The 20,212-nt window shown below is 47.0% G+C and overlaps 1 protein-coding gene across 2 annotated transcripts in view; it reads right to left on the reverse strand.

Annotated features, from left to right (window-relative positions):
* The window catches only part of LOC146833389 (uncharacterized), a 195,860-nt gene that overhangs the window by 168,161 nt on the left and 7,487 nt on the right, over window positions 1–20,212 (reverse strand). The window contains exon 3 of one of the 2 annotated variants that reach the window (XM_085601191.1): window positions 3,697–3,846. The exons of the other annotated variant lie outside the window; for it this stretch is intronic. The gene's annotated coding sequence lies outside the window, so the exon portion shown is untranslated. The remainder of the gene's footprint in view (window positions 1–3,696; window positions 3,847–20,212) is intronic. 2 annotated transcript variants of the gene reach the window in all.

The following is a 20,212-nucleotide window of genomic DNA, read 5'->3' on the forward strand; positions in this document are numbered from 1 at the left end:
GCACTGTGTGATGATATGAGTCCAGTTAGCTGTCGACTGATTTGAACAGCGAAAATACTGACTAGATTGGTTAGGATAAACCAGGGATAAAAATTGTGGGGTTCTATATGGCATCCATGTGCTAAAAAATAGTATCCGGCGACAATTAGCTCCCCGTAACTGACTAAAATGAAGTTTATTCACTTCGGTCCACATTCTCGCTGTTACCTCCAGTCCTTCATGCTTTTCCCGTTTTGTTATTGCTTTCTGAACGAGGTCCAGACCTTTGGTAGGGGCCAAAAGTTTTTTCCACTCCCCGGGTTTCCTATGAACACCTTCTTCACATAGCGCGAGCACCACATTTTTACACTCATTAATCTGCGTCAGATCCAGATTACTACGAAATTTGTAGAGCATTCTGTAGGACCCAAGAAGAAGGAAATCATTTTGAATTAAAACATGCATTTCGGAAATACTGAGCCACCTATCAATCGCAATAAAGTCTGAGATTTTCCCAAGTCCGGCCTTGGCCCATTTTTTAATGATTTCAGACAATTCTCTAATCCCGAATACCAAAGTAAGTTCAGATAAGGGGGTTGAAATATTAATAACTGGGATTGTATATCTTCTATAAAATCCTGAGGTTTGCGAAGAAACCACTGCATGCACTTATAGTGAACTAGTTTTGGTGATTTCGTGATTTTTAATGGACTACACATCTGGTGCTCAATACATATTAAGCTCATGAAATAATTCACGGATATTCCTGTATGTGGTTCTGATTTGAACCTGGACATGTATTGTTTGAAGTATGCAAAAAAATAATCCCTAAGATTAGGGAACGCTAACCCCCTCTTCTCCAATTCCTCGTATAAAGTGCTTAGTGCAATTTGGGGGGCTTTTTTTCCCCAAAGAAAGGACGTAAACACGGACGATCACTGACAGAATATCGACAACAACAATATCGACATACAGAAACATCGGGACATAAATATCGCTGTCAAAAATATCGACCTCCTATCTTTATAATGGTAAGTACAAAAATATTGAGAATGAAAATATCGTTGTAAAATATATAATTGTACAAAATATCGTTTTTTTAATATGTATAAAAAATAATGTAAAATAAATTAAATAATAAATGTAACTTTAAAAAAAGATTTAGATTAATTTGTAAATGTTAACAATTATAAGTAATACATTTAATTAAAAAAATAAACATGCATATATAAAATGCAATATATATATATTTACTTGAAAAAATGATAATAATTTTAATTAATTTTAAAATGTTATAAATATATTAAAAATTATAAATAAATATACATACATACACCCGCAAAATAAAAATTATTAATAAAAAATATACTATACATTAAAATATTTCATATTTTTTAACCCTACATTTTGTATTACATTGAGGGCAACAGTAGAGAAAGTGTTGGAGAGCGGAGGGGTAAAAATTACTTTTCCCTCTCCAGCAAGTGCAACAGTAGGGAAACTGTTGAATAGCGGAGAGGTAAAAATTACTATTCCCACTCCAGCGAATGCAACAGTAGAAAAAGTGTTGGATAGCAGATAGGTAAAAAATACTATTCCCACTCCAGGAAATACAACAGTGGGGAAAGTGTTGGATAGCGGATAGGTAAAAATTACTATTCCCACTCCAGCGAGTGTAACACTAGGGAAAGTGTCAGATAGCGAAGGATAGCGGAGAGGTAAAAATTAGTATATCCACTCCAGTGAATACAATAGTAAGGAAAGTGTTGGATAGAGGAGGGGAATAATGTACTATTCCCACTCCAATGAGTGCAACAGTAGGGAAAGTGCTGCATAGCGGAGGGGAAAAAATTACTATTCCCACTCCAGCGAGTGCAACAGTAGGTAAAGTGTTGGATAGCGGAGGGGTAAAAATTACTATTCCCACTCCAACGAGTGCAACAGTAGGGAATGTGTTGGTTAGCGGAGGAGTCAAAATTACTATTCCCACTCCAGCTAGTGCAACAGTAGGGAAAATGTTGGATAACAGAGGGGAAAAAAATACTATTCCCACTCCTGCAAGAGCAACAGTAGAGAAAGTTTTTGATAGCGGAGGGGAAAAAATTACTATTCCCACTCCAATGAGTGCAACAGTAGGGAACATGTTGGATAGCGGAGGAGTAAAACTTACTATTCCCACTCCAGATAGTGCAACAGTAGGGAAAGTGTTAAAAAAAATATTAAATTACATACGAAGATTAATGTAAAAAAAATTGAAAATAATTTGCAAACAAATAAATAATTTGTAATAGAAACTATTTATAATCAAAAACATTAACTATTAGATAAATATAATATGTTTTACCTACCCTATAAAACCACACAATTTACAACACACATCTATTTAAAAAGAAAAAGTGTACCTCCATAACTAACACAATTTATTATCAATTAAACAAATATTATTAATTAAAAAACACATTAAAACAGATACAAATGAGTGCACTAACCAAACGTTAATCTAATAGAACCAAAATCAACAAACAAAATAAAAATAAAAAATTACCAAAAATATTTATGAGGTAATAAATTACTATTAATGATCAAGTATGATTAAATAATTTAAACTGAATTACTTTCCACCCTCTACCCCAATAAACACCACAACACACACCTAAAAATAATTACACAATTTCCATAACTAATTTTACATTAATAAATAGCAATTAACCACAAATCATTAATTAACTTTAAAAAATGTACTTCCCGCCATTTTCCACTATAAACGCCAAAATTCACACATCAAATTAATTACACAATTGGCATATTTAAATTGTAATGAATTCATTTGCATTAATTAACAAATAATTCATTTATAAAGGAATTACCTCACACCCTATTCCCCCATAAACCCCACCACCCATTTCTAAAAACATGACACAATTAACATAATTATTGACAATTAATTAATTAATAACAATTAAGAAGCTAATTATAACTAATTACTAATCAATTAATTCCTACAATGAACATTAAAAAATATATATATTATATTAAAAAATATTAATAAATATATTACAATTAAATTACTTTCCATCCTACTCCCCTATCAACCCACAACCCGCTCCTAAAAAAAACGACACAAATAACATATTCCCGATTAATTAATAATAATTAACAACCAATTAATAAATAATGAATCACAAATGTAACAGGTAACCGTATAAAATATTAAATAAATAAATATTAATTAGTAAAAAATAATAATAATTTAATTAAATTACTTCCCACCCTATTCCCCTATAAACCCACAACCCGCTCCTAAAAAAAATGACACAGCTAACATATTTACTAATTAATTAATCAAAATTAACAGTCAATTATTAACTAATTAATAATAAACTAATTCCCACAATTAGCACTATAAAATATAAATTAAATAAATACTAATAAATACAAACTCATATTTAATTTATTATAATTAAATTACCTCCCACCCTATTCCCCTATAAACCCACAACCCGCTACGGAACTAAAACGCAAAATTTTATTAAAATAAAATTAATAACTACTAAAAAATTAACACATATATTAAAAACAAAAGCAATACTTAGAGCACATACATTTAAAATACATACTAAAATACATAACGCTAACTAAAAAAATTATAATTTTAACAACGATATTTTTGCAAACGATATTAGTGAGTTCGATATTTAAAAAAACTATATTTCTTACCTTAAACTCAATTTTCTTGACCACGATATTCTTGCTGTCGATATTTCTGTGTCTCGATATTTCAAACTTGATATTAGTGCAAGTCAACATTTCCAACTCGATATTCTGACTCTATGCCAAACATGGACTTCAGCTTACCGAAGAAAGGTGCTGTTAAAACACACGGAATAGCAGAGAATAAGAAATTGAACAGCAGGAGAATAGACATCTTAATCAGCAAAACCCTCCCCATAATAGTTAACGGGAGAGAGTTCCAGCGGAGCAATAAATCCTGTACTTTTAAAAGCAGCAGAGAGAAATTTAAATCATATAAGTCAGAGATTCGTGACGAAAAATTAGTTCCCAAGTATATGTTTGGTTGAGAATTTACGCATGAAACTATATCAGTATGGAAGATGTCTGACTTGCATCCCCACTGGAATATTTATTTTCTTTTGATTAATTGTATACCCACCAAGAGCTTCAAATTGTGCGAAGATCTCAAAGACCTTGGCTTGAACCTCCTTATCACAGTCAAGGATTAGCATAATATTGTTGACGTATAATTGTAGTTTCCCCATAGTTGGTAGAGGGGGGGTGAATATCTGTGTTATCTCCTATGACAATAGCCAGAGGCTCAATAAAAAAAGCAAATAAAACAGGAGACAGCGGGCATCCTTGTCTGGTCCCTCGTTTAGCGCTAACTTGTCCTACCTCTGAGGTATTAACAATAATGCTGGCTTCTGCATTGGGAAACATTCTCTGAATCAACCTTGTGATCTGGGGGGGTATACCGAACCTGGACAACATACGGAATAAAGTCCCCCAGACCACAAGGTCAAACGCCTTCTCTGCATCCAACAGGAGAACCAGGGCCGGTATTTTCTTGGTCTCGAAGTAGTCTAATGCTTCGGCTAAATAATGCGTATTTGTCCCGAGCTGTCTCCCTGTGATAAAACCATTTTGATCAGAATGGATCAGATTTGGTGCTATTATGTTAAATCTATTGGCTAAAAGATTTGTAATAATTTTGTAGTCAGAGTTCAAAAGTGTGATTGAGCGATATGAGTTGGGATCTTCACCGTCCTTCCCCTTTTTTAAAAAGATGACTACATTCCCTTTTTGAAATAATGCTGGTATCGGGCCTCCCACTAGCATTAATATTGGCAACCAGTAGAAAATATTCTAATAAACCCCCGGAGAATGCTTTAAAAAAGTCCGCCGGTAGACCATCCAGTCCCCAGGCTTTACCATTCGGGAGGTTCCTTATAACTTCCCCCACTCCTTCTTTAGAAAAGGGGTGCATCATATTAACCTTTTCAGTCTCGGAGAGTACCAGGATGTTCTGTTCCCAAAGGAACATCTCCTGAGACGCATTATTGATTGGTTGTTTTTGACCATAGATGTGCCTTTAGTGTTGCTGCATTGCATCCCCTATGTTTGACAGATCCTCACTTTGGATACTGGAAACAGGGCATTTCAAAGTGTTTATCCTATTACTTGTGACCTGCTCCCGAGCCTGCCATGCAAGAAACTTCCCTGTAAAATTACTTTCTTCATATACCTTTTTCATATAGGTACGGTTCGAGGTTTCACATTTCAAATAATATACCTTGCTTAGGGGTCTATTAGGATGGCGGATGGATGGCCGGCGGCGGACAGCCGCCCGCGATCGCAACCCAGAAAGCCGCCGGTCCCATAAGCATGGCGGTGATGACCGGGGCGGAGAGATTTTCTGCCCGCCACTTTTCCGGCGGTAGAAGTCCGCACGCCTGGCTAGCGAGTGGAACTGAACCACCAAAATGGTGCCGGTGCAGAGCCAGGCTTCGCCGGCATGATTATGATTCCGGCGGTAGCCAGCCTTTCCGCGGCGGTGGGACCGCCATGGATAGGCATGCGGAAAATGTTTCCGGGGGCCCATTGTGTGGGGGGGTGTGGGTGCACTGGGGGGGTGGGTACCCCCATAACTGTCCCTGTACCAGGTGGCAGGCACTGTGCATTGCCTGCCACGCATTGCAGGGATATGCACAACATGCTTTTTGGACATCGCAGTGGTGCTGCTGGCAGCAGCAACCGCCGCAATGTTAAATGCCGTGATCCGACCACCGCGGTCGGATTTCGACTGCGGAGCATACAAATGGGACAGACGGTTATGCCGCGGTCCTAGTGGAAGGTGTTTTCCCGCTACCATGGTGGTCGGAGTGATTTTCGACCGCCATCCTAATGACCCCCTAAGTGCCCATTTAGCCTGATCAAGCTTTCGTTGATTGAGAACCGAAGGACTTCTAAGTAAGGTATCATGGCACCAATGAAAATTCTCTTCTAAAATTTGCTTTTGTTCTTTATCTTTTTTAAAACTTTCCGCATCCTTACCTATAGCTAGCCCACGAATATATGCCTTAAGGGAATCCCAGACAATATAAGGAGGAGCCGTCCCGTGGTTTATTGCAAGAAATTACTTTATCGCTGTTTTAATCAATCAATCAAAGCTTTATTTCGACATGTAATGTCATAAAAGCACAGTACTATAAAAACACAATTACATAAAAAGGATGCATTTAAAACATGTCATAAAAGGATCTAGTTGCCTAATACACAATAAATATTTAAAAAATATATTAAACTTAGCAGCTTTGATATAAGAAGAAAAAATTAACTGGGACTAATTAGCCTCTGCCTGATCAGCCATGCCCAACCTAAGAATTTGGCCACCCCGCAAATTATAGTAGTGTTTGTTGTCGATTTAAGGATTCTCAGGGCAGCAAAACAGTCCCTTGTCCCTAGCTGCAGGCAGACAGGCCTAAGCCATTTCATTCTTGGAGGCGCATAAGCTGGACAAACAAAAAGAAAATGAGAAATGTTTTCGGCAGCACCAGGGCAGTTTAGGCAATCCAGGAGGGTCTTGTGCGGGGGATTCCACTTGCTAGTTCTTTCGCGGAGGGGAAGGGTCCCAAACCTAAACTGGATAAAAAGTGATCTGTCCTTGGGCTTCGTAATGAAGTCCAGGTAAGGTTCTAAAAAAGGCACGAGCTTATGTTGACGAAATGCCTCTGTCAGCCTACCAAGATTGGGATCACTTTGCTCCAGGGCATCCACCCATGCCCAATATGCTCTTTTAATTGCCTCCTTCGATATTGGTGTCCCCAGAACCCGGTCATATGCGAGACCTGTTGCGACCAAGAGCTTTTTGATGTTTGTCAGCCACTCAATTTTGTGAGCTCCTTGCAAATTCATGACCTCCCTGAGGCCATCGGCATAGTTAGAGAGCTCAGGGGTACGCCACAGCCGCGCCCAGTATAACAAAGGGCGGAGGGTGACTAGATCTCTAATGGAGCGCCTACCAAGGTCGCTCAATAGAGGTTTAGTCGGGGTGCCCCTCGGGAGTGATACAAGGTCTCTAAAAAACTTGTTTTCATTGGTCACTAGGGTATCTACGCAGCAAAAGCCCCATAGTTCTGGGCCATAAAAGGCGCTGCCTACCGCCTTTGCAGCGTAAATGTCCAAAACTGGAGCAATGGGTTTGGTAGTAGAGGTAACAACCATGTGGTTTTTGAGAAGCCGTCCTGCGGCCTGGTGAGGGTCCGGGTGCCCGTGACGGTGTCCATTGGGCCAAGGGAGGCTCCCCAGACCTGGCTGGGATCAGAAGCGGGGACCGGGCCAGGTGGGTGGGTGGCTGGCTAAGTCCTTTCCACTGCGTAGTAGCAGTTTGGAAAGGCGCGCAATTCCTTTCCCAGGCTTCCTGTTACCCGTCTGTGGTTAAGTACCATTTTATCAATATGGGGCTGCCACTTGAGCCTATCTGTGACTCTAATCCCCAAATAATCAAACTCCTTGACACGCTCAAGTGGTTTTCCATTTAGGGTCAGGGTGGATCGAAAGGATCTAGTAGGGTTGAAGTAGAGGAGTTTGGTTTTAGAAGTATTGATGACAAGGCCTCTCAGCTCACAGAACAAAGAGAAGCGATCTAGAAGCTTCCGTAGTCCTGCTGGTGTTTTTGAAATTAGAAGCGTGTCGTCCGCAAAAAGAAGGGCGAGGACTTTATCACCCGCCAATATGGGGACATCAGCTTCGACTTCGAGCAAGTAAGAGACTACGCCATTCACAAAAAGTGTGAAGAGAGAGGAGGAGCCTAGCGCTTGACCAAGATGGCCGCGTGAGCTCTGAGCTCCCGAGACCCTCGCGCCCTCCGTCGACTATCCTGTCTCTAATCCTGTCGGTATGCATGGCATCGTGTGGATGACCTGTCAGGGAGGCGATTGATGCTATCCGCGGTCGGATCGCCCACCGGGAACCGGACTTATGCCTGGCGGAAGTTTGCGGCCTACCTCCGAGGGATGCCAGGAGCTAGAGTTGGCAGGATGCCCGACTTCTAGTTGAACAACAACGGCCAGGCGAGGTGTGAACTGTCGGACGGAGGTCCCCGTCCTTTCACTTTCGCTTTCTCTCCCTTTGTCAGCCCTGCCCCTGGAGAGCTCTTGGTGGCTTTATTACCCTATGTACGCTCTGCAGGCTACTCTGGTGGCCCACTGCAGAACTGATCACCCCTGATTCCTTCCATTGAGAGGGACCCGTCTTATCTGAACCGACCTGCCTGGTACCAACCATGTCGGGCAAAGCAGAGGTGGATCGGCTGAAGCCTAAGTCTACCAGGCGGGGAGCCTATACCCAAGTCAATAGTATGGACCGCTATGCTCTGCAGAAGGGATCACCGAGTGGGTCGAGCCAGTCGCCGGATACCCAGAAGGAGGCCTCGCCTTTGGCCCCGGAGCTCTCACTACAGGATGTCATGGGCGCGCTCGAAGGGATGCAGACCTCGATTGGGAGACAGTTTGATGCCCTGGCGCATAAGGTGGATGCCATCTTGGTGGATGTTAACCTGATCCGTGCGGACTTGGGCAAAACGAATGAACGGGTTAGGACCCTGGACCTCAAGACCACGGGCCTCACCGATGATGTCACGGAACTGCAGATCGAGGTTCGTAAGCTGAGGACCGAGAGTGATCTCGCCGCCCGCCGGCTGGAGGATTTTGAGAGCCGGGCCAGGCGCAACAACGTGCGCGTCATCGGGGTCCCGGAGTCCTCGGATGAGGCTTCGGTTGACCTGCTTGTCGAGGACTTGGTGCTTAATCATCTGAAGCCCAAGGGTCTTGGAAAGTTCTTTGCGGTTGAAAGGGCCCATAGAGTGCCGGGTGGGAGGCCCAAGGTGGGTGCCCCACCGAGGCCGATCGTCGCTCGGCTCTTTCATTTTCGAGATCGGGACGCTATCCTGCAAGCATCGAGGGTGACGGGCCCGGTCCCCTTCCGGGACGCGTCGGTGAATTTCTACCCGGACTTCACCCAGCAGGTGCAGAGGCAGAGACAGGGCTTTCTGGGGGTGAAGAGGCGGCTTCGGGAGAGGGATCTGAAGTATGCCATGCTCTTCCCTGCCAGACTACGTGTGGTGCACGAAGATCGGACATTTTTCTTTGACTCTCCTGTTATGGCCGATGAATGGCTGGACGCTTTGCCCCGACGACGGACGGGGGAGGACATTGCCGAGGATGGGGACAGTGGCCGGGATGGGCAGGGCTGATTTTTCGGAGCCGGTCTGATTCGATTTGGCTATATTTGAAGACTTGAATAGAGTGCAGTCAATGCGGAGGGCGGCGGGAGGACGAGGGGTGCTCTTTTCCTCCCTTAGGGTACTTTTTGTAGATTTTTGGGGTTTTTGTAGGGCGACAGGCACACTGCAAGTTGGGGGGGCTTTGTAAGCTGCCGCAGGGGTGCAGGGTGGGGGGGGTTTCTGGGATTTTGGGTTTGTTGTTGGGGGGTTTATTTCTGCAAGGCATGATGATTCTTTCCAGGACTGTTCCATGGTGGCTCTTCGGGAGTGGGGTGGGCCTCTTTACGTTTGAGGATGGGGGGTAGGGGTTTAAGTGTTATAAGCTGGAATGTTAATGGAACGTTAATGGTTTGGGGGATCGCATTAAGCGTGGGATTGTTTTGCAATTCTTGAAACGGTCAATGCCGGATGTTGCCTTGCTGCAGGAGACGCACCTTATTGGTAATACGTGCTATGCTAAATTCATAGCACATTCGGGATTCTCCTCTGGGTCCAGGGGTGTGGGCATCCTAGTCAGAGCCTCGCTACCATTTGAGGTGGACTCCACCATTGTTGATGATAGGGGGAGGTTTGTGGCGGTGGCGGGGCGGTGGGAAGGAAGAACTTTGGTTTTAGTTTCGGTTTATGTCCCGCCGGCCCTGCAGGCCTCCACGTTCACAGATCTGGGTAGGGCCCTGCTGGATCTCCCGGGGGGTATGCTTGTGGTGGGAGGTGATTTCAACGCTGTTGGCTCTGGCCTGCTGGATAGATGCCCGCCCAGAGACACAGGGGGGGCTCAGAGGTGGCTCCCAGACTTCCTAAACACGCTTGGCCTGATAGACTGCTGGAGGCTCCGGCACCCAACACAGAACCAATACACGTTCCATTCCGGGGCACATGGTAGTCTCTCCAGGATTGATTACCTACTCACTCTGGCTGCGCATGCCTCATTGGTCTCCGAGGCGAGGCACATGGCGCGTGGTATATCTGACCACTCGCCAGTTTGGATCCGGCTGGATCTGGGTCGGGAGGGAGGCGGAAGGGTGGCCCCTATCAACCCGTGGTATTTCCGCGACCCCAAGATGCGCAGCGCGCTGGTAAAGAAAGTAGATAATTTTTTCAAGGATAATCAGGGATCCGTGGACTCGGCAGTGTCGCTGTGGGAAGCATTTAAGACCGTGCTCCGAGGGGAAGCCCTCTCCCTAGTAGTAGCTGCCAAGCGGCGGAGAGATGGCGAGGTTCTGCAGGTTGAGGAGGAGATCGCGGCTCTGGAGGGAGCGCTGGAGGAGGAGGTTACAGAGTCCTCACTGCATGAGCTTTGCTTGAAGCAAGCTGAGTATAAGGATCTGGTGACGAACGCCGCTAAGACCCTCAGTAGGGAGCAGCAGGGCCGATTGTATGATGTTGGTGACAAGGCAGGGAAACTCCTGGCTTGGCTGGACAAAAAAGAACGGGTCAATAGAGTTGTGCCAGAGTTGACGGGAGAGAGGGGAGAGGCGATTGTGGAACCTGAGAGGATTGTACAGTGTTTCTCGGAATATTTCTGTAGGGTCTATGCCTCAGTGTCGGATAGGCCGCCCGAGGACTCGTCTGACCTCCTCCGTGATATCGAGTTGCCCTGTCTCTCCGACATAGATAGGGAAGATCTAGATGGTGACATAACGGTTGACGAGGTGGCGGGGGCTATCCGCGCGTTAAACTCGGGTAAGGCCTCGGGACCGAACGGTTTGCCGGTCGATTTGTACAAGTTATTTCCGGATAGGGTCGCCCCTCACCTGCGCGCCATGTTTATGGAGGCGCGGGGGAGTGGGACCCTCCCGTTGGACCAGCGACTGGCGACGATCGTGGTTATACACAAAGAGGGCAAACCCAGAGATAAGTGCGCCTCATATAGGCCTATCTCACTTCTTAACGCAGAGCCGAAAATTCTGGCTAAAATCCTGGCGACCCGATTAATTAGGGTACTCGGTGACTTGGTCCACCCGGATCAATCCGGCTTCATCCCGCACCGAAACACAGCGTTAAATCTTCGGCGCCTTCATGGCGTAATCGCCAGGGCGGACACACTGCGTGAACCGGCTATTGTGGCGTCTCTTGACGCCACGATGGCATTCGACACGGTGGAATGGGCATATTTGTGGGCCGTACTGACCAAGTTCGGCTTTGGCCACGGTTTTGTGAGTTGGGTGAGGTTGCTGTATGAGGGGCCACTTGCGAGTGTGGTTGTGAATGGTCGTGCGTCGACTCCGTTTCAGCTTGGGAGGGGTACCAGGCAGGGTTGTCCCCTGTCGCCTTTGTTGTTCGCCCTCGCCCTTGAACCGCTGGCTGCGTGGATACGTTGGCACCCGGATATACGGGGCCTTAGATGGTCGCCTGAACACGAGGACCGTATTTCGCTCTATGCCGATGATATCCTGCTGTATCTTGCCTCACCCAAGAAATCACTTATAGTGGTCTGTGACGTACTCACATCTTTTGGTAGGAACTCGGGTCTTGTTATCAACTGGAGTAAATCATATTTGTATGTTCTTAGTGGCGAGGTTCCCCCGATCCCTAGAACATGTTCGATACAGGTCGCTCAGCAGGGCTTCGTGTATTTGGGGATCTTTATCTCCATGGACTCTGCGGTGCGATATGAGAAGAACCTGCTCCACCCCCTGGCACGCCTGAGGCGGGATGTTGAAGGCTGGCGGAGGCTGCCGCTCTCCCTCGTCGGGCGTGCGGCCCTGTTCAAAATGATGTCGCTTCCCCGCTTCCTCTACGCACTGCAGAATACTTTGGACTGGGTTCCGGCCAAATACTTTCGGGAGGTCGAAGGCCTCCAACGAACGTTGCTTTGGGATGGGCGGCCGCAAATAGCTATTGCAAAGTTGACGCTTCCATGGTACGACGGGGGCATTGCGCTCCCAGACATCCGACGGTACTATTGGGCCACCCAGCTGAGTGCGATTAACCATGGGTTTTATGGCCCTGCTCTCAGCCCTGGGTATGCCATGGACAGGTGGTTGCTGCGTGGTGGTAACTATTACAGGGCGTTGTATTCGCGGTCCTTGGACTCGTCCCTCACGGGGCCCACTGCTGTGGCGGTGCGAGTGTGGAAGATGGCAACTGACTCGCTGGGCTGGAAGGATAGGCTCACCCTTGCTACCCCGCTATTTGAATCTGAGAGAATGGGTAGGCTTTGGCACACAAAAGGCTTTGACAAATGGGACTTGATCGGCATCTCCAGGGTCGGAGATGTCCTGATTAAGGGGAGGGTGAAGTCCTTTGAAGAGTTGCAGAAGGAGTATGAGCTGGGGCCATCTGAGTTTTTCCGCTATATTCAGGTGCGTCACGCCCTCCGATCAGTCCTCATAGAGGGTGAGAAGGTGCCTGAGTCCTCTCCTTTGGAGGACCGGGTCCTTGATGGCCATATGCCCGAGAGCACGATCTCGCTCATCTATAAGAAACTGATCAACGTCCGGGCGGATATGCTTCTGGGGTTGAGGGACCAGTGGGCTAGGGATGGCCTTGAGTTGGATGACGAGGATTGGCAGTCTGCTGTTTCATCTCCTAAGGAGGTAGCGATCCCGTCGCGTCTGAGGCTGGTGCAGCTTAAAATACTGCATCGAGTGTATGTGACGGGGCCAAGGCTGGTTCACATGGGATTCTCGGAGGACGGCCTATGCAGGAGGGGTTGTGGTATGGTGGGTACTTTCCTGCATATCATTTGGGAATGTGGTGTCATCACGGAATTTTGGAGGAGAATCCATGCAGTGATGGAGGAGGTGACGGGCATTGCTATGCAGCCGGAAGCGCGGTGTTGTCTACTGAAAGTCTGGGGGCCCACTGATCATAATGCGGCGCAGACCCAATGGGTGACTCTGGGCAACATGGTTGCTAAGAGAGATATCGCGCGAATGTGGGGCTCTGCGGGGCCCCCCACATTGACCTCGTGGAAAGAAAATATGGACTGGAGTATGTTAAGGGAAAAGACGGTCTATTGCGCTAGAGGCCGCCCCAGGAAGTGGCACGCCATATGGGGGCGGTGGAATCAATACAGGGGGGGAATATGTCTTGCCCCGGATCTGGATCCTCCCGAGGAACAGCTTTCCTCCTAACCTTCTTTCCAGCCCAGTATGGTTTATGGACTTTTTGGCCTCTACAGTCCCTCTTCTTCCTCTTTACTTTGTACTGTAACTGTTAGATGAGTGGGGTACGACCTCCCCTGGGGGGCTCATCATGGGCTTTCAGTGTTCTTGCCTTGCTGGGGTTTGTTGTGCGTTTTTGTGTTTAATTCAAATTGAACCTTTGCACTTCTCCTTTCATGGTACTGGGGACGCATCTCTGTTTCTATATATCGATGCTGCCGAACCTCCGGGTTGTCGGCTGAATAGCTGTGTCCTGACTTTTGAAAATAAAGGTTTTAAAAAAAAAAAAAAAAAAAAAGTGTGAAGAGCGTAGGTGCCAACACACAGCCTTGGCGAACCCCTCTGTTCACCGGAATTTTATCGTTTTTTTGTTCCTGAGTTCCCCATCTGCTGCGAGCAAAATTGTTATCATGCATCCGAATGAGAAGGTTCAAGATGGAAGAGGGGATCCCCAGCTCCTCCAAAATCAGCCACAGGCGATCACGGGGAACCAGGTCAAAGGCGGTCTTAAGATCAATGAACGCCAGATATAAGGCGCCCTTACCAATAGTGACCACCTTCCAGTAGAGGAGCACTAGCCTGAATGCTTGGTCGATTGTGCTAGTACAGGCCCTAAAGCCTGCCTGGAACTTGGTCATGATGCCATTTTCGTCCACCCAGGAGTGGATCCTCTCCAGGAGGACCCTGCCGACAAATTTCTGACCTGAGTCTATAAGACTAATTGGGCGGTAGTTCGCTGGGTCACCCCTTGAACCCTTTTTGAAGATGGGGATTACTTCAGCTCCCCTCCAAGACTCAGGCACCGGAGAGCCATCCAAGAGAGTGTTAATAAAGATCGCAAAAAACGTTGCCCATCCGTCAACATTAGCTTTATATAGGTCACCCGGAATACCGTCTGGTCCCGGGGCCTTTGCGGAAACAATTTTATTGATGGCGATCTCAACCTCTTTCTTCTCGATCTTATCGAATGAAAAATGGTCAGTGGGAGTAGCTGTGGACCTCAAATGGATGCAGTGATCCTCCACAGGCCCCGCCCCTACATATAGGTTCCTGAAATGGTCAAACCATTCCCTGTCCGTGATATGGTTGGGAATTTGGTCCTGATCATGCATAGAAGATTTTCTCAGTATGGACCAGAAGAGCTCGCCATTTTTTGAGTGGCTTGCGGATTTTAAGGAATCCCAACGTTGCTCATCCCAATCCTTCCTTGCAGAAACAAGTGCCTTTCTGTAGAGCAGCCTCGCTTCCCTGACCTCACCTGGATTGTTAGATTTAATTGCGAGGATCAGGGTGTTTTTTTTTAGTCTGCAGTCCTTGTTAAACCACTTGTTTTCTGGCTTAATTTTTGGTGTTGTTTTTTTCCTGTGGTCGAGGAACAGGGTACCAATCGAATCCATAGTTTCCTCGAAGGTTTTGGTATAACCAGGCGTATCGTTGGATACCATGGAAAGCCTGGCGGTATAATCCACAAGTATTTTTTCCAGAGCAGCAAGTTTTGTGTTGGACAGGACGAATTTGGACCACCTGAGGAATCTGTTGCAATTAGAGGGGTGGAGTATCTTAGTGAGCATCTGCATTCCATGTGGGGAGGTTTGATCTTGTCTATGCCACAACTCCCGCATGCTAAGTGATAAAGGGTTATGGTCGCTGCTGATTGAAGGTGTTATTATCATATCAGCAACACATTTCCAACCTCTCCTGTCAATCAAAATATAATCGATTCTGCTTTGACAGGCGACCCTATTGAAGGTGTTAGCACCCCCCGGGTCAGAGGCTGTGCGCCCATTCGCTGCTCTTAGGCCGAATTCTAATGCTAGGGCATTTAGTTGGATCACGACCGGGGACCATCTTTTTACGGGGTTAAGAGATAGTAAAGGAATACCCCATCTAGTGTCCTCGTCGTGTGTTCCCAGGATATCATTTATAGCAAGTGGTTCAAAAGAGCAGTTGAGATCGCCAGCAACAAGTAAAAGAGAGTCAGGAGGGCAAGTGGAGAGCATGCCTGAAAGGGATGTGATGGTAGGAGACTTGGCGCCCCCTGGGGTTCCACGAGCATAGACATTGAAAAGTTCCCAAGAATGGCCATTCTTTGGGCCTTTAATGGTGAGTCTCATTATGTCTGGCGTAGAGCAACTATTATGTATAATCCTGAGGTTAAGGTCTGCCCTGACCCAAACCATAAGTCCGCCAGAAGGGCGGCCACGCCCGATTGAGATTGCTGGCTCAAAGAAGCAACAAAACCCTGTCTTATACAATGGCTCGACACTCCAGGTTTCCTGGAACATGCATATGTCGTGTTCCTCAATTAATTCGCTCCAATCTAAAAGAGTGAGCTTACTACGTAGACCTGCCACGTTCCAGGAAACAAGCTTGATATAAGTGGGGAGGTTTTCCCGAGGAGTGGGGGCACTTGGGGGGGGATCTTGATAGTGATCATGGCTGAAGGTAGGCCTCCAAGGTGGATCTATTGGGGTAGGTGAGTCCGGACCTAGATTTTCTAATGGTGTAGTGGGGCCTGGTGTACAGCAACCTAGGGGAGTAAGGGAGGTGATTGGTGTACCTTCATTACCCTGTAGTCAGTCAACAGCCTCTAGGCTGCTGTAACGATTTTCCGTGGGGACAGGATCTAACGTCAGTATAGGTGTGGGCCAACTCCCCTGTGAAAAACCCCTCCTGTTCCGGTGGACATACGTCCACGCTTCCATAAAGTGACCAGGGGGGTAAAAATAAGCCAAGGGGAGAGCTTTAATAAATGATCCTGTGCTAGGGTATCTCCAATTACAGATGTGCTCAACGATTTTGGGATCGTTGAAATTAATGAGGATACAGTCCCCCTTTATATTCTTTGCCAGATGGCCCACCCATGGGACCCTTCTTACCGTAAGTATTTTACTACTTTTATACATTGGCAGTGGTCTATTTTTGTTAAGCCAGTGGATCACCCTGTTCCTCAGAGTTGTGGGGGACTCAACTTCGTTTTTGCCCAGTTCTGGAGCCCCTGCTAAGATGACAACATATGGGGCAGTTTCAGGTGGTAAATTAGGGATATTTGCCCTACTTGGGGACATGGGTGTTGGAGTCCTGGCAACCTCTTTTAGCTGGATTGTACTAGGGTGTCTGGGGTTTCTATGGGCAGGCACCAAAGTAGACTCATTAATTACAGTCGCTAGTTGGCATTCAGAGGGGACTACTGGGTGAATTAGGGGGACCGCCAGGTCCTTTTCTGCTCTACTATTGGCTGGCGCGTTCAGTACCCCTGGTCTCAAAATATTATTTTGGATGTTGGTCAGGACCCCAAGGCTGCATTCAATCCTGGAAAGGTGCTGTTCAATTTTAAGTATTCTATCCTCCACAGGATGAAGCAAAAGCCTGATTGCATCAAGGATATCATGTATACTCGATAGATCTGGGGTCCCTCCCTTGTCTGCTTCACTTAGCCCCCCTGCGACATCCTGACACAATGTTCTAATGGGTGAAGAGTATGGTTGAAGAGTAGCCTTATCTGGCGAAGCCATCTGTAAAGGCTGCTTGGGAACAAATGGGTTTTTTTTCAATAAGCCAATGTGGTTTGTTGTTTTTTGCTTTTTTTTAGTGATCTTGCCCTTCCCACCATTAGAAGATGGACACCCTGGTTTGATTTTAGGGATTGCCCCAGGGTTTCGTGCGCGCAGCTGCCTAGTACCAAGCTCTGGAACAGTACTAGTAGGAGACGGTAGCAGTCGGGGAGAGACTAGCAAAGAGTCAAAGGGCAAAGACTGATCCTCCAAAGAGACAACAGCAACTGTTCCACTGGATGGCAAGTCCTGGGTAATAAGATCCACATCAGATCGAGTAGTGGTAGCGTGATTGGAATTATGCTGTTCAGGAGAGCGCACGTTGGCGAGGTAGCCCATAGAGGACCTCCTAGCTGCTGAGAGGTCCTGCGAAACACGACGTTCCAGGAGCATAATTTCTTTGTCGATGACACAATTGACCTTAGTGACAAATTGGTCCATCGTTCCAGTAAGGTATTCGTTGGCCGCTCTGCTTTTGGGGTCTTTAGGTGGCATAACGAGGGTCAAGAGGGCGGTTAGCAGAGGAAGGCCAAGCACAGCAGTAGTAAACAAGTAGCCGATCACATATACTAAAATAACAATAAACCTTGCAATCGACCCAGTAGAATACAAAAACAACAGTACCTTAGGACGAGCGCTGAGAGTGTGACGGTTTTAGGGGGGATTGCCCAGCCCAGTCTGCTCCGGTCAGTGACGGGCAAGGACGGGCACGCCCTTGGCCCGGACTTCGCCCGGGCACTGCCCGCGCGCGTCCCGCGCTGCGGTGGCACCCGGCGGCTTTTGTGCTGTTCCGGCCGGCCGAGGTGACGTCACCCGCAGCGCCGGGAGCGTGGAATGCAGGGTAGTGTAGTTTCGTCTGGGCCGTTCCCCTCACGGCGTCGGTGCAATAGAAGGAATAACCAGGATTCCCCCGCTGGCGGTAGCTTTCCCCTCACAACGGGTCAAGGTAGGATGGACAAAGTGATTTCCAGCGTTTAAGGCGCGTCCCGCGCTGCGGTGGCACCCGGCGGCTTTTATGCTGTTCCGGCCGGCCGAGGTGACATCACCCGCAGCGCCAGGAGCGTGGAATGCTGGGTAGTGTAGTTTCGTCTGGTCCGTTCCCCTCACGGCGACGGTGCAATAGAAGGAATAACCAGGATTCCCCCGCTGACAGTAGCTTTCCCCTCACAACGGGTCAAGGTAGGATGGACAAAGTGATTTCCAGCGTTTAAGGCGCTGTTTTACAGAATAGCGCCCAGCTTTCTTCAAGTAAACACTGTCAATTAAGAGCCCATCTCTTGGTTTGCACTAAGATTTTACCTAACTCAACCTCTAAAATAATCATTGCATGATCCAAAAATCCTTTAGGCAAGATTCTCTGATTACTAAAATGTAGGGTCTTGGATATAAGAAAAAAGTCATCCAGAAAGATCGCAGTACCCCGATGTGTTGCCTGGGAAGAGGAGAAGCCCCGATATGATGCCCAGGATCTAAACATGGGGAATTCCACTAACTTCCCCACCGGTATATGAGTTTCTTGGATTAGAATTACAGATGGATTGTCTGTCTTAATCCACGATTAAATGGCTGCATTTTCTTTTTGTTATTGAGCCTATTAACATTGAAGGAGACCACCTTTAGAATTTCCCTTTTATCCATTAGAATGATATACTATTTAACCATAGAGGGTCTCAAATATAAAGTGAGACTTTAGGACAAATAAGTCCTCCAATATACCTGACCTGCACATTCACAAGTGAAGTTCAGATAGTACAATTTAAGTTTGGCTTTGGATTTTAGAAATGGATCTCTTTTCCCTCTTACTTCCCATTCCCACTCACCACCTTCACTCTACCACACCCATGTCCTCCCTGCCCTCCCCGGAAGCCGCAGAGAGTGGTCCACCATCCCCGCTCACACCTGACAGGCTTACCCCCTTCCCCGAAACTGGCCCCTTGCCAGGAGCTATCAGCCTACCCATTCCATCTCCCCACACACCAGGACGTGAAAAGAGAAAGACCCAAATGATGCCCGAGGAAAATTTGAGAAAGAGGGAGAAATAAGGGGGAGAGAGGGAGAAAAAAGACAAAGAGATATGCAAATAATCATAGAATCAATTTGAAAGCCCCGAGCTTAGGAATTAAGACTTGTTAGAAATGTACTGCAACAGCTCCTGGGCTCCAGGGACATTGCAGAATACATGAAATCTTCCTTTTACAAGCACTTCAGTTTACTTTGCTGTGCAATCATTGCCTGTGCCCCCTGTTCCTTGAACAGATGCAGCATATTGACAAATTCTTTCCCTCTTTTGGCTGCGGATTCGGACATATTTGGGAAGATACAACATAATGAAACTTCCAGTGAGGTGAACTGTCGCTGCTTAAGCGCCTTGGCTTGAATTTGTTCTTTCTCCCGATAATCTCTGAAGTTGACCAATATCGTCCGAGGGAATTTGGTGTTAGGAAGGAGATGTTCCGGAACGCCGTGGGCCCTCGTAAGAGTCAAATCCCCATTGTATTCTGGGAGGATGTTTATTTAAATAAAAGATTCGACCCATTAGAGCACGGGTACTCATATAAGGCCCGCGGGCCACCAGCGGCCCGGCAAGCCTTCCTTGGCGGCCCACGGACCTTGCAGACATCATACTTGTGTTTTTTTCATATTGCCAGTTGCAGCAGCGCGGAGCTATGGGGGGCCGGGCGATTCTTTTAAAGAACATTCACTTGTTAATGAGGCTTTGTTGTATTTCACCTCTTCTTAGCGCCCCTGCATCTCCACTCTGATTGAGTGGAGATGCAGGGGAGCTAAGAAGAGGTGAAATACAACAAAGCCTCATTAACAAGTGAATGGTCTTTAAAAGACCTGTGAAGTACTTGGGTGCTGCGGCTGTGTGTGTTCCCGGGAAGCTGTCTCAGCGCGGGGTGAGGTGACAGAGGGTGACGAGGACAGCAGGGTGAGGTGACGGAGGGCAGCAGGGAGTGAGAGCAGCGGGCGAGGTGACAGCGGGAGGAAGACAGAGTGCGACAGAGGGAGGAAGACGGAGGGAGAGAGAGAGAGGGAAAGGGGGAAGACAGAGAGAGGGAGACAGAGAGAGGGAGAGGCAGAGAGAGAAGGAGACAGACAGGGAGACAGAGACAGGGAGACAGAGGGAGAGGGAGGGAGACAGAGGGAGAGGGAGGGAGACAGAGGGAGAGGGAGGGAGGGAGACAGAAGGAGACAGAGAGAGAGAGAGGGAGACAGAGTGAGACAGAGAGAGAGAGGGAGGGAGACAGAGAGAAAGGGAGACAAACAGT

Source organism: Triturus cristatus, chromosome 4_2 (genome assembly GCF_964204655.1).
Source record: "Triturus cristatus chromosome 4_2, aTriCri1.1, whole genome shotgun sequence".
Lineage (NCBI taxonomy): Eukaryota > Metazoa > Chordata > Amphibia > Caudata > Salamandridae > Triturus > Triturus cristatus.